Source organism: Lepidochelys kempii, chromosome 10 (assembly GCF_965140265.1).
Source record: "Lepidochelys kempii isolate rLepKem1 chromosome 10, rLepKem1.hap2, whole genome shotgun sequence".
Taxonomy (NCBI): domain Eukaryota; kingdom Metazoa; phylum Chordata; order Testudines; family Cheloniidae; genus Lepidochelys; species Lepidochelys kempii.
The window spans coordinates 35,313,347-35,327,032 of NC_133265.1; positions in this window are offsets into that span (position 1 = coordinate 35,313,347).

The window sequence follows — 13,686 nt, forward strand, 5'->3', positions numbered from 1 at the left end:
CGAAAGGGGAGGGCTCCTGCCTCATACTAACAAAGTAGGACAAACAGCAAGTTATCTCAAGTGTCTATACACAAATGCAAGAAGCCTAGGAAACAAGCAGGGAGAACTGAAAGTCCTGGCACAGTCAAGGAATTCTGATGTGATTGGAATAACAGAGACTTGGTGGGATAACTCACATAACTGGAGTACTGTCAGGGATGGATATAAACTGTTCAGGAAGGACAGGCAGGGCAGAAAAGGTGGGGGAGTTGCATTGTATGTAAGAGCAGTATGACTGCTCAGAGCTCCGGTATGAAACTGCAGAAAAACCTGAGTGTCTCTGGATTAAGTTTAGAAGCGTGAGCAACAAGGGTGATGTCATGTGGGAGTCTGCTATAGACCACAGGACCAGGGGGATGAGATGGACGAGTCTTTCTTCCGGCAACTCACAGAAGTTACTAGATTGCAGGCCCTGGTTCTCATGGGAGACTTCAATCACCCTGATATCTGCTGGGAGAGCAATACAGCGGTGCACAGACAATCAAGGAAGTTTTTGCAAAGTGTAGGGGACAATTTCCTGGCGCAAGTGCTGGAGGAACCAACTAGGGGCAGAGCTCTTCTTGACCTGCTGCTCACAAACTGGGAAGAATTAGTAGAGGAAGCAAAAGTGGATGGGAACCTGGGAGGCAGCGACCATGAGATGGTAGAGTTCATGATCCTGACATGGGGAAGAAAGGAGAGCAGCAGAATACGGACCCTAGACTTCAGAAAAGCAGACTTTGACAACCTCAGGGAACTGATGGGCAGGATCCCCTGGGAGAATAAGATGAGGGGGAAAAGGAGTCCAGGAGAGCTGGCTGTATTTTAAAGAATCCTTTTTGAGGTTACAGGGACAAACCATCCCAATGTGTAGAAAGAATAGTAAATATGGCAGGCGACCAGCTTGGCTGAACAGTGAAATCTTTGCTGATCTTAAACACAAAAAAGAAGCTTACAAGAAGTGGAAGATTGAACAAATGACCAGGGAAGAGTATAAAAATATTGCTTGGGCATGCAGAAGTGAAATCAGGAAGGCCAAATCACACCTGGAGGTGCAGCTTGCAAGAGATGTTAAGAGTAACAAGAAGGGTTTCTTCAGGTATGTTGGCAACAAGAAGAAAGTCAAGGAAAGTGTGGGCCCCTTACTGAATGAGGGAGGCAACCTAGTGACAGAGGATGTGGAAAGAGCTAATGTACTCATTGCTTTTTTTGCCTCTGTCTTCACGAACAAGGTCAGCTCCCAGACTACTGCACTGGGCAGCACAGCATGGGGAGGAGGTGACCAGCCCTCTGTGGAGAAAGAAGTGGTTCGGGACTATTTAGAAAAGCTGGATGAGCACAAGACCATGGGGCCAGATGCGCTGCATCCAAGAGTGCTAAAGCAGTTGGCGGATGTGATTGCAGAGCCATTGGCCGTTATCTTTGAAAACTCATGGCGATCGGGGGAGGTCCCGGACAACTGGAAAAAGGCTAATGTAGTGCCCATCTTTAAAAAAGGGAAGGAGGATGATCCTGGGAACTACAGGCTAGTCAGCCTCACCTCAGTTCCTGGAAAAATCATGGAGCAGCTCCTCAAGGAATCAATTCTGAAGCACTTAGATGAGCGGAAAGTGATCAGGAACAGTCAGCATGGATTCACCAAGGGCAAGTCATGCCTGACTAATCTAATTGCCTTCTATGACGAGATAACTGGCTCTGTGGATGAGGGGAAAGCAGTGGATGTGTTGTTCTTTGACTTTAGCAAAGCTTTTGACACGGTCTCCCACAGTATTCTTACCAGCAAATTAAAGTAGTATGGGCTGGATGAAAGGACGATAAGGTGGACAGAAAGCTAACTAGATTGTAGGGCTCAACAGGTAGTGATCAATGGCTTGATGTCTAGTTGGCAGCTGGTATCAAGTGGAGTGCCCCAAGGGTCGGCCCTCAGGCCAGTTTTGTTCATTAATCTGGAGGATGGTGTGGATTGCACCCTCAGCAAGTTTTGCAGATGACATTAAACTGGGAGGAGAGGTAGATACGCTGAAGGGTAAGGATAGGATACAGAGGACCCTAGACAAATTAGAGGATTAGGCCAAAAAAAATCCGATGAGGTTCAACAAGGACAAGTGCAGAGTCCTGCACTTAGGATGGAACAATCCCATGGTCCCTAGTCTGTAGCGGTGCAAGTGGCTCGGCAGCAGTTCTGCAGAAAAAGACCTAGGGGTTACAGTGGACAAGAAGCTGGATATGAGTCAACAGTGTGCCCTTGTTGCCAAGAAGGCCAATGGCATTTTGGGATGTATATGTAGGGGCATTGCCAGCAGATCGAGGGACATGATCATTCCCCTCTATTTGACATTGGTGAGGCCTCATCTGGAGTACTGTGTCCAGTTTTGGGCCCCACACTACAAGAAGGATGTGGAAAAATTGGAGAGAGTCCAGCGGAGGGCAACAAAAATGATTAGGGGACTGGAACACATGACTTATGAGGAGAGAGACTGAGGAAACTGGGATTATTTAGTCTGCAGAAGAGAAGAATGAAGGGGGATTTGATAGCTGCTTTCAACTACCTGAAAGGGGATTCCAAAGAGGATGGATCTAGACTGTTCTCAGTGGTAGCAGATGACAGAACGAGGAGTAATGGTCTCAAGTTGCAGTGGGGGAGGTTTAGGTTGGATATTAGGAAAAACTTTTTCACTAGGAGGGTGGTGAAACACTGGAATGGGTTACCTAGGGAGGTGGTGGAATCTCCTTCCTTAGAAGTTTAAGGACAGGCTTGACAAAGCCCTGGCTGGGATGATTTAGTTGGGGATTGGCCCTGGTTTGAGCAGGGGGTTGGACTAGATGACCTCCTGAGGTCCCTTCCAACCCTGCTATTCTAGGATTCTATGCCAGATAAATTGATTCTATTCTCCCCTCCGTTTGGAAACAAGCCTAATCCCTGTCTCTGAATGCTCCTTGAATGAGGCAGATTTATCGTGATGTCTCTTCTCAGTGATACCTGCCAGCTACTGACCACAGTTAGCCTTGTCCAATTAGGTAAGCCTGGACCTTCCTTGCACATGCCACCCATTCCCATAGCTGAGACTTTACCTGGGACACATGTTGTCCTGAGGCAGCTGCCCCCCACATGAGCTGCTAGGAGCTGTGCTAAGCTGGTCTCAGATGGAGGCTTCCTTTTTGCAGAGCTTTCAGTCCCCTTCAGTGTAAGGAAATGGGACCACTGGGTCCACAGTTAAGTTTGACATCGGAAATGGCTGCTTTGGATAGTCTTGCCAGCTGCTGTGTGATGAGACACAGGCAGATTTCACTAGCTCCTTGACAGATTTCAAGGAGATTCAAAGCTTCAGCTCCTGTCTCTTCCCCCTCTCAGGTATTTAGGTTGGGCTCTTCAGAGGGCTGCCCTCAGAACTGAAGAATAGGCAGGCCCAGACCAAGGAGAGAGAGGCAGCGAGAGACACATATACTAAAATGAAAATATCCAGAGACAGGGTTTATTTTGTCTCAGCACCAGTCCTCTGTAAGCTTCTGAAAGGTGCCTGTTTAGGTCTCTATTGCCCAGGGAGGCTGGAGTCTCTATAACTTGCTCTTAAAAATCCTCCAGTAAGACAAACACTTGCAGGGATTGTGTAGATCTGTGGTGGGCAACCCATTGGCCACACGGGGACCAACAGGGTTATCCGCTGGCAGGCCACCAGACAGTTTAACATTTGCACAGCTGCCCGCAGCTCCCAGTGACCGTGGTTCGCCGTTCCTGGCCAATGGGCACTGTGGGAAGGGGCGGCCAGCATGTACCTATGGCCCATGCCACTTCCCGCAGCTCCCATCGGCCGGAAACACCGAACCACGGCCACAGGGAGCTGCGGGGGCTCTGCAAATGTTAAACTATCTAGTGGCCTGCCAGCAGGTTGCCCTGACGGGCCACATGTGGCCCACAGGGCGCAGGTTGCCCACGATTCGTCTAGATAATACTTAGTGCTACTGTGAGTGCAGGGGACTGGACCAGATGACCTCTCGAGGTCCCTTCCAGTCCTATGATTCTGCAGGGTCTGACAGGGCCCTGGAGCCTGTTGTTCAATCGTTGTTGTTTCTGTCCTTGCTCGTAGTCTGCAAGTGGTGGTGGGGGGGGGCAAAGGAACAGTTCTACAGCTGACAGGAGTTCAGACTGAGGGGGACACTAGCATCTCCTCATGTTCTTATCCAAGATAACACCTTCATGGGAGGGTCTTTGCATCATTTTCCCACATATCTTGCAGCAGATTAAATTAGCGCCTCTTTGGATTGTACAGGTGTTAGTTCTGCCCTTGCTGCAGTTTCCTCCGCTAGGATTCATGGTCCATGCTTTAATGAAGCATGAAGGGAAAGATATGGGATCTGGTAGAGGCTTGCCCCAGATTTCTTGCTTTGCTTTTCATTCCTGTGGTGGAACAGAGGAAACCCTGCATCTGGATCCCCTCAGTGCCTCCCGCACACTTTCCTCAAGCAGGAAGAGATCCTTGAACAGCTCCTGTTGGACCTGAATTCAGCGCTGCTGGAGCTGTCAGCTCCCCGCTCCAGGAAATTGGGAGAGGCTGGGGGAGCTCACTTCAAAGCATGCCTAGAAATGTCAGACTGAGTGACCAGGTCAAATGGAAGCTGGGTGGATGAGTTTCTTCTTACTCTTCTGCCTCTGGCTGGTTGGTCTTTTCACACTTTTACACACATGATAACCAGCTGTTCCTTCCCTCACCCCCCCACCCCAGATGTGTTCTTGCTCCTCCCATTGCTTTTGTTCTTGAATTATCGCCAGATGTTTCTCCTGTTTGTGTTTCTGGTCCTTAGGTCTGGAATGTGATATGCCAGCATTGGACACTGACTTGAGTTGACCTTTTCGGCTCTCCTAGAGTCAAACACTTGGCAATGGTTGTGAACACATGCCCCTTCCTTTCTGCTCAGCTCCAGAAGTCTCTTAGTCTGCTGCATTATGACATCTCCAGGCAGAGGTCTGCTCTCTTGTGGGTAGAAAAGAGACATGCCAGGGAACAGGCTTCTTCCTAGCTGTTGCAATGGTTGCCCAGTTGGTTTGTACATTGGCCTTGTTCAAGAAATCGCCTTAATCACATACCAGCGTGTACGGGCTTATGAATTCATATTTAACTATTTAATATCTTACAGCCACATTTTCAAAAGAGGCCAGTGATTTTGGGTGTCCAATGTGAGTCACATTTGGATGGATTTTCAGAGGGGCCAACTAGTCAGCTTCCATTAACACTGGCAGAAGATGGTGGTGCTCAGCAAAACTCCCACTGTCTTAAATGGACAGAGCTGCCCAGGGGAGGCAAGTGGGGCAATTTGCCTCAGGCCCCCACGAGAGTTTTCGGTGGCAATTCAGCGGCGGGGGGTGTCCTTCAGTGCCGCTGAACACACCTGGAGTGAAGGACCTGCCACCGCTTCTTCCGCTCCGGGTCTTCAGTGGCAATTCAGAGGTGGGGGTCCTTCCACTCCATGTCTTTGGTGAAGTGCCCCGAAGACCTGGAGTGGAAGAACCCCCACCACCAAAGACCCCAGACCTCCTGAATCCTCTGGGCGGCCCTGTAAATGGAAGCAGAATTTGGCCCACTGAGTTCTCAGAAAGTCGCATCTGCTGCACAGCCTCAGCTGGCCAATACATGGAACAACTTGTCTGTTCTCTCCCACCCCCTCATGGGAGGCAGATTCAAGATAAAGAGTGAAGCTTTCATGTTATATATATTATCTTTGAATTATTTTGCTCTTTTGAAAATTGCCATAAAACATTGGAGACAAACTCAAATTCCTGCCATCTGAAACCAAACTGAAGGCCTTAGGAAAACACTGTAAAAGGTAACTGAAAAACCTAAGAATATCTACAGGAAGCTTCCTAGCAAGGTGAGTTGGGGGTGACACCTTTAATGGAAGATATGGGTGGTGGTTTTGTAGATAAATATACAATGGGGCTCCAGTTAACACTTTTGACATGATAGAAATATAAAAGCAAACTGTGAAACCTCAGATTGATTTAGGATGGATACATTTAAGCCTTGATTCAGGAAAACATCCCTACTTAGGAAAGCGCTTAAGTTCCAATAACTCCAACTGCATTTAAGCATAGGCTTAAGTGCTTTCCTGAATGCTTAAATCAGTTGAAGTTACTGGAACTTAAGCAAATGCTTCAAGTTAAGTGGGTGCTTAAGTGCTTTCCTGACTTGACCAAATGTGTGTTCCCTTTAATAAGACTTCACTTTTCAAATTTGGAGCTGCATACGTTTTTTTTTCCTCTAAAGCCTAAATAAAGGAACAATAAACAGCCCCAACAGCTAATGATGCCTTCTGAACTATTGTATTATTATGTGAACAGTGTGGGACTCATAGCTAAGAAGAGTTTTCTTTTTTGGATTCACTGTTTCAGTTTATTTTGATAAGCAGCATATCTGGAATAAAGCACACATCTCACAGGCTGCTGTAAATACAATAACCATGCCTAGAGAGGGGTTAGCAATTATACCATGCACTGCATCCTTCTCTTTCAGGGTCCTGTTCATAGAAAATGCAAGGAGCAAAACTTGGTAACTTCAGTGAAACAAGTAGCCACGTTGAAATCAGGGAGATTGTATGCAAGTAACAAAAGGGGAATTTGTTCCCCACCATAAAAAACACTAGCAATTATTCCAATATAGTTCCCTTTATATGTAATAATGTAGACAGACATTACACCTTCTCCAAAAAGCCTGTCATATCACATGACCTGTCCCTATATTTGCTTTTCCTTCTTAAAAAAAAAAAAAAAAAAAAACCAGCAAAAGAAAACCCCATGGGAACATTTTTCCAGATAATTATGGAGGTAAAGCAGAGACACCAGAGTTAAACTTTAACTAGCTTTCCATTAGAAGCCTGATTTTGATCCACTTCTAACTTTCTCATGAAAGCTTCCTCCCTCATGAAGTTTCATGTGTGTGGGCTCTAGCCCCCCTCCCCCCAAATGGTTGTGCACAGGCAAATTTTGAGGTTAATTTAAGGTTTCCCAAAGAGATAAGTTTGAGAAACTTCAGGTGTTTTGCTGTGAGAAAAGATTAGCTTCTTTGGACCTTCATCTCAAAACCAGCTTGGTCACATTTCACAACTTCACATTTGTTCAACTGCTCTGCCCTCAGTGAGAACTAGTGCCTTTAAGTGTTCTTAAGGTGCCTAGGTATTAATTTCAGAGAGATTGCGTGACAGCTTAGAACCTTTGAAAACTCTCTGGGATCTGGTGGAGTTTATCAAATCTGACAGTTAACTCTTTAGATGTCAGTTCTAATCTAACCTTGCAAAGGACAGAGGCCAATGGGAACAGACATAAGCATTACACTATGACCAATGTTTTCAGTGGCAAAGGTCAATGGGAGCAGAGCTAGGCCAATGCTGAACAACTTTGAAAATCCCACCTTAGTCTGGGGCGTTCCAAAGGTTACACAGCTGTAAGAGGCCAGAATTAGGCTCTAGGTATGTAAACTGAAGTTAATAGATACTTTTTGTTATCTGTCATTGTGAGTTATGTTATCATTACAGGGCATTTTATATTAAAGCTGATGGGTTCACTTGAAAAGCAATTGTTGAAATACCTGAAGGCCAGCTCTGGGTATTTACATCTTTAAATCAAATCTTATTATTGGTAAGCATCCTAACTCAGCATTAAGTGCAGGAAGCAGGCTAATCTCCCTCAAATGTTTTTATCATCAGTTATACATAATGTTCCATAATTCAGGCCAGTGTGCATAACTAACTCATGAATAAAATAAAGCCACACAAGAATACCATGATATTTTTCTGGTTACTATGGGGTAGCTATAAAGTTACTAGCATAGAAATAACTATGTTAATGCCTGTGTTAATCATAGAAGATATGGGTTGGAGGAGACCTCAGGAGGTCATCTAGTCCAACCCCCTGCTCAAAGCAGGACCAACACCAACTAAATCATCCCAGCGAGGGCTTTGTCAAGCCGGGCCTTAAAAATCTTTAAGGATGCAGATTCCACCACCTCCCTAGGTAACCCATTCCAGTGCTTCACCACCCTCCTAGTGAAATAGTATATCCTAATACCCAACCGAGACCTCCTGCACTGCAACTTGAGACCATTGCTCCTTGTTCTGTCATCCGCTACCACTGAGAACAGCCAAGTTCCATCCTCTTTGGAACCCCCTTTCAGGTAGCTGAGAGGCTGCTAATAAATGCCTCCTTCCTCTTCTCCTCTGCAGACTAAATAATCCCAGTTCCCTCAGCCACTCCTCGTACAATATGTTCCACAGCCCCCTAATCATTTTCATTGCCCTCCGCTGCATTTTCTCCAATTTGTCCACATCCCTTCTGCAGTGGGGGGCCCAAAACTGGACACAATTCTCCAGATGTGGACTCACCAGTGCTGAATAGAGGGGAATAATCACTTCCCTCAATCTGCTGGCAATGCTCTTACTAATGCAGCCCAATATGCCCTTAGCCGCCTTGGCAATGAGGGCACACTGACTCATAACCAGCTTCTCGTCCACTGTAATCCCCAGGTCCTTTTCTGCAGAACTGCCGCTTAGCCTGTCAGTCCCCAGCCTGTAGCAGCGCATGGGACTCTTCCGTCCTAAGTGCAGGACTCTGCACTTGTTGAACCTCATCAGATTTCTTTTGGCCCAGTCCTCCAATTTGTCTAGGTTACTCTGGACCCTATCCCTACCCTCCAATGTATCTACTTCTCCCCCCCAGTTTAGTGCCATCTGTGAACTTGCTGAGGGTGCAATCCATGCAATCATCCACATCATTAATGAAGAAGCTGAACAAAACCAGCCCCAGGACCGACCCTTGGGGTACTCCGCTTGATACCGGCTGCCAACTAAACATCGAGCCATTGATCACTACCCGTTGAGCCCAACTATCTAGTCATAGAATCATAGAATATCAGGGTTGGAAGGGACCCCAGAAGGTCATCTAGTCCAACCCCCTGCTCAAAGCAGGGCCAATTCCCAGTTAAATCATCCCAGCCAGGGCTTTGTTAAGCCTGACCTTAAAAACCTCTAAGGAAGGAGATTCTACCACCTCCCTAGGTAACGCATTCCAGTGTTTCACCACCCTCTTAGTGAAAAAGTTTTTCCTAATATCCAATCTAAACCTCCCCCACTGCAACTTGAGACCATTACTCCTCGTTCTGTCATCTGCTACCATTGAGAACAGTCTAGAGCCATCCTCTTTGGAACCCCCTTTCAGGTAGTTGAAAGCAGCTATCAAATCCCCCCTCATTCTTCTCTTCTGCAAGCTAAACAATCCCAGCTCCCTCAGCCTCTCCTCATAACTCATGTGTTCCAGTCCCCTAATCATTTTTGTTGCCCTTCGCTGGACTCTCTCCAATTTATCCACATCCTTCTTGAAGTGTGGGGCCCAAAACTGGACACAGTACTCCAGATGAGGCCTCACCAATGTCGAATAGAGGGGAACGATCATGTCCCTCGATCTGCTCGCTATGCCCCTACTTATACATCCCAAAATGCCATTGGCCTTCTTGGCAACAAGGGCACACTGCTGACTCATATCCAGCTTCTCGTCCACTGTCACCCCTAGGTCCTTTTCCGCAGAACTGCTGCCTAGCCATTCGGTCCCTAGTCTGTAGCTGTGCATTGGGTTCTTCCGTCCTAAGTGCAGGACTCTGCACTTGTCCTTATTGAACCTCATCAGATTTCTTTTGGCCCAATCCTCCAATTTGTCTAGGTCCTTCTGTATCCTATCCCTCCCCTCCAGCGTATCTACCACTCCTCCCAGTTTAGTATCATCCGCAAATTTGCTGAGAGTGCAATCCACACCATCCTCCAGATCATTTATGAAGATATTGAACAAAACTGGCCCCAAGACCGACCCTTGGGGTACTCCACTTGATACCGGCTGCCAACTAGATATGGAGCCATTGATCACTACCCGTTGAGCCCGACAATCTAGCCAGCTTTCTACCCACCTTGTAGTGCATTCATCCAGCCCATACTTCCTTAACTTGCTGACAAGAATACTGTGGGAGACCGTGTCTAAAGCTTTGCTAAAGTCAAGAAACAATACATCCACTGCTTTCCCTTCATCCACAGAACCAGTAATCTCATCATAAAAGGCGATTAGATTAGTCAGGCATGACCTTCCCTTGGTGAATCCATGCTGGCTGTTCCTGATCACTTTCCTCTCATGCAAGTGCTTCAGGATTGATTCTTTGAGGACCTGCTCCATGATTTTTCCAGGGACTGAAGTGAGGCTGACTGGCCTGTAGTTCCCAGGATCCTCCTTCTTCCCTTTTTTAAAGATTGGCACTACATTAGCCTTTTTCCAGTCATCCGGGACTTCCCCGGTTCGCCACGAGTTTTCAAAGATAATGGCCAATGGCTCTGCAATCACAGCCGCCAATTCCTTCAGCACTCTCGGATGCAACTCGTCCGGCCCCATGGACTTGTGCACGTCCAGCTTTTCTAAATAGTCCCTAACCACCTCTATCTCCACAGAGGGCTGGCCATCTCTTCCCCATTTTGTGATGCCCAGCGCAGCAGTCTGGGAGCTGACCTTGTTAGTGAAAACAGAGGCAAAAAAAGCATTTAGTACATTAGCTTTAGTCAGCTTTCTATTAGTCAGCTTTCTATCCACCTTATGGTCTATTCATCCAATCCATATTTCTTTAACTTGCTGGCAAGAATACTGTGGGAGACCGTAACAAAAGCTTTGCTAAAGTCAAGGTGTATCACGTCCACTGCTTTCCCCATATCCACAGAGCCAGTTATCTCATTATGGAAGGCAATTAGATTAGTCAGGCATGACTTGCCCTTGCTGAATCCATGTTGATTGTTCCTGATCACCTTCCTCTCCTCCAAGTGCTTCAAAATGGATTCCTTGAGGACTAGCTCCATGATTTTTCCGGGGACTGAGGTGAGGCTGACTGGTCTGTAGTTCCCCAGTTTCTCCTTCTTCCCTTTTTTAAAGATGGGCACTATATTTGCCTTTTTCCAATCATCTGGGACCTCCCCCGATCGCCATGAGTTTTCAAAGATAATGGCCAAATGGCCCCATGGACTTGTGTACGTCCAGCTTTTCTAAATAGTCCTTAACCTGTTCTTTCACCACTGGGGGCTGCTCACCTCCTCCTCATGCTGTGCCACCCAGTGCAGCAGTCTGGGAGCTGACCTTTTTCGTGAAAACAGAGGCAAAAAAAAGCATTGAGTACATTATCTTTTTCCACATCCTCAGTCACTAGGTTGCCTCCCCCATTCAGTAAGGGTCCCACACTTTCCCCAACCACCTTCTTGTTCATAACATACCTGTAGAAACCCTTCTTGTTACCCTTCACATCCCTTGGTAGCTGTAACTCCAATTGTGCTTTGGCCTTCCTGATTACACCCCTGCATGCTCGAGCAATATTTTTTTCTCCTCCCTAGTCATCTGTCCAAGTTTCCACTTCTTGTAAACTTCCTTTTTGAGTTTAAGCTCCCAGAAGATTTCTCTGTTAAGCCAAGCTGGTCACCTGCCATATTTGCTATTCTTTCTGCACACTGGGATGGTTTGTTCCTGTGCCCTCAGTAAGGCTTCTTTAAAATACAGCCAGCTCTCCTGGACTCCTTTCCCCCTCATATTAGCTTCCCAGGGGATCTTGCCCATCAGTTCCCTGAGGGAGTTAGTCTGCTTTTCTGAAGTCCAGGGTCTGTATGTGATGGGTTGGGTCACATAAACCCCCTTGGGACTGCCACCTGATGTGCTGAGACTACCTCTGAGCCCATTTTCCCTGCCAGCTTGGGACTTCAGTACCCTGCCTTGTTGAGCTAGACATGCTAGCCTGATGCAAACACAGGCCCAGGTCTGAACCACATCCCCCAAAGCTGCAGGCTTAACTAAAAGCAGCTTAAGAAGTGCTCCTGGCTCTAGCACCAAGATACCCAGTTCCCCATGGGATCCAAACCCCAAATAAATGTGTTTTACTCTGTATAAAGCTTATACAGGGTAAACTCAAGTTGTCTGCCCTCTATAACACTGATAGAGAGATATGCACAGTTGTTTGCTCCCCCAGGTACTAATTACTTACTCTGGGTTCAATTAATAAGCAAAAAGTGATTTTACTAAGTATAAAAAGTAGTATTTAAGTGGTTCCAAGTAATAACAAACAGAAAGTAAGTTACGAACCAAAATGAAACTAAACATGCAAGTCTAAGCCTAATACATTAAACTGCATACAGGTAAATCTCACCCTTAGAGATGCTCCAATAAGTTTCTTTCACAGCTGGACTCCTTCCTAGTCTGGGTCCAGCAATCACTCACACCCCTGTAGTCACTGTCCTTTGTTCCCATTTCTTTCCGGCATGTCTTGGGGGTGGAGAGGCCATCTCTTAAGCCAGCTCAAGACAAAATGGAGGGGTTTCACAGGGCCTTTTATATTCTCTCTCTTGTGGGCGGAAACCCCTTTGTTCTTCTGTGCAAAATCACACAACAAGATGGAGTTTGTAGCCACCTGGGCAAGTCACATGTCCGTGAATGATTCAGCTTTTTGCAGGCCGATGCCACTGTTTACGTTAGTTTGAACGTTCCCAGGAAAGCTCAGATGTGGATTGGCATCTCCCAAAGTCCATGGTCAGTTGTTTCTTGATTGGGCACTTACTGAGAATAGTCCTTTCTCCAAATGCTTCCCTGAGGCTACTTAGAATCAAACACATTGAGATACAAGTACATAGCCAATATTCATAACTTCAAATACAAAAATGATACACACATACAGACAGCATCATCATAACCAGGAAACTACAACCTTTCCATAGACACCCCACTTGACCTCCTCTGTACAAGACCTGGTGCAACCGTAGGACCTTGGTTGCAACAATGATCTATATGGTCAAAGTTCACGTCAATAATGTCACACCGTATTCTGCTGCTCTCCTTTCTTCCTTTTGTCAGGATCCTGAACTCTACCATCTCATGGTCACTGCTGCCCAGATTGCCATCCACTTCTACTTCCCCTACCAATTCTTCTCTGTTTGTGAGCAGCAGGTCAAGAGGAGCACGGCCCCTAGTTGGTTCCTCCAGCACTTTCACCAGGAAGTTGTCCTTAATGCTCTCCAAAAACTTCCTGGATTGTCTGTGCACTGCTGTATTACTCTCCCAGCAGATATCAGGGTGATTGAAGTCCCCCATGAGAAGCAGGGCCTGTGATCTGGAAACTTCTGTTAGTTGTCCAAAGAACGCTTCGTCTACCTCATCCTCCTGGTCTGGTGGTCTATAGCAGACGCCCACCACGACATCACCCTTGTTGCTCTCACCTCTAAACTTAACCCAAAGACTCTCAACAGGCTTTTCTTCAGTTTCATACTGGAGCTCTGAGCAATCATACTGCTCTCTTACATACAGTGCAACTCCTCCACCTTTTCTCCCCGGGCCTGTCCTTCCTGAACAGTTTATACCCATCCATGACAGTGCTCCAGTCATGTGAGTTACCCCACCAAGTCTCTGTTATTCCAATCACATCATAGTTCCTTGACTGTGCCAGGAATTCTAATTCTTTCTGCTTGTTTCCCAGGCTTCTTGTGTTCGTTTACAGGCACTTAAGATAACTAGCTGATTGCCCTGCTTTCTCAGTATGAATCAGGAGGCCTCTCCTGTTGCACCCTCCTCGTGTTTCCTCTCAGTATCCCACTTACGCACATACCTCAGGGCTTAGGTCTCCACCC